Raw genomic sequence first — 1,794 nt, forward strand, 5'->3', positions numbered from 1 at the left:
TTAAAATTCAGTAACACTTTCACTGCCCACGACACCTAGACTTTTCAGATAGTAGTAGTAGAACATTAACATGGGGATTTGAAAAATATAAACTGGCTGGTTTGTGCAGAAACAATGTTTAGACAATCAGTTTTGGCCCTCAATTTCTCATGAATATGAGACTTTCAGGCAACAGAAAGACGGCACTCTTTCCCTCTACTTGCTAGTAAGACCTCCTGTTGTAAGTCTGTGGCCGGCCACTTTTTATTTGGTGACATAGTAATCTAGTTCTAGTGGAATTCATAGGCTAAAGGAACTCCTCCCCCTCTCACTTCCATCTCCCTGGGGTCTGAAAAACACGTAGCCTTGAGTCGAATGGATTTTGTCTTTCAAATGAACTGGAAATATGGCAGTGTCTCTTAGCTTGTATCTATTTGCTGTTTGGTGGTTCCAGCAGTTATTCCTTTGTTTTCTCCTTCACCCTGCATGGCCACTGAAAGAGCAAGATGAATCTTTCCCGAGGAGAGAAGGGGAGAGAGGCCTGACAACTTACATCTTGAACCATTCTAGAGGGGTAGGGGAAATTTTTGTCAACCTGAACCAAAATGACTTTACTGAACCTGAAATAACATCAAAAAGACAAGTAAATGTGGCACTAGTTGCTTTTTTAAGAAAAGTATTTTAATGTTTCATGTTGTTTGTACAGCCATGTGTCCAAGATGTGTTTAATAGTCTTAGAAACATGTAAAGGTTAATTATGCCAGGGGTTTTCCCAATGTTTTCTTAGATGAAAATACTCTATTATGGAATTGTTGGGCTGATAAAAATTTGAGTTACTCTGCTAAAGAAATTCAAAAATGTTACTTAATGAAAAGTGAGATGTTTGAAAGGTCATTTTGTGTCATAATAGAACTAGAGGCATAATTGGAATAAGTGAAACTGGGGTAAAGGGTATCTAAGGAACTTAGGAATTTTAAAGTTTGAGTCAGTTTGGGGGCAGACCCCAAAGGTGAGACATTTTGGAAACCTGGAAGTAGCAGGCCTCAAATCTCAGTCACATCAAGCAGTGTTAGCCAAGCTTGTGTGTGTGTGTTAGTAGTTGATTCGTGTCTGACTCTTTGTGACCCCATGGGACTGTAGCCTTCCAGGCTCCTCTGTCCAAGCAGGCATATTGAGAGGGGTTAAAAAAATTATTTTTATGAGCACTTGCTGAGATACAGACCTACTTAACTGCAATACCTGTGATGTTTATGCCACATTACCAGAAGTTTTTTTTTTTGGAGGTGTGAACAAAAACAAACAAAAATAGTCAAAGCCATATATACTTTTTTTCTTCAATGCTGCTGAAATAGAAAGTAATTTTTCACTTTATAAAGTAACTGCAAACTCTGAGATGATTTTCAGCTTTATAGACCCTATGCTGGTAATGAACTTCATCCAGCCCATAGAAGAGTCTCCAGCAGATCTCAGTCAAGCCATGTGAAGCCTTGTTTTCACCATAGCACACAGCAGTATAGCAGGGGCTGGAGGGAGGAAAGAAGTGGTCCATTCTACTTGGGTGGAATGAGCCGAGAAAGGCTCTTGGGGGAGGTGACCTTAAACAGTGTCTCAAAAACAGCAGAGACATCTTCCAGGTAGAGGAGATGGACTTAGTGGAAAGGCTAGATGTGCCCCTAAATGTGGGGAGCAGAGTGGACAAGGGTGACATAGTCTGGTGTGTCTGTAACTGTGGATTTCAGAGTGAGGTACTGCACAGAGAGATAAATACCACAGGAAAAGCTGGATGGAAAGCGGGGCCAGATCAATACTAAAGAG

The sequence above is a fragment of the Bos indicus x Bos taurus genome, chromosome 6 (genome assembly GCF_003369695.1).
Source record: "Bos indicus x Bos taurus breed Angus x Brahman F1 hybrid chromosome 6, Bos_hybrid_MaternalHap_v2.0, whole genome shotgun sequence".
NCBI classification, from domain to species: Eukaryota; Metazoa; Chordata; class Mammalia; order Artiodactyla; family Bovidae; genus Bos; species Bos indicus x Bos taurus.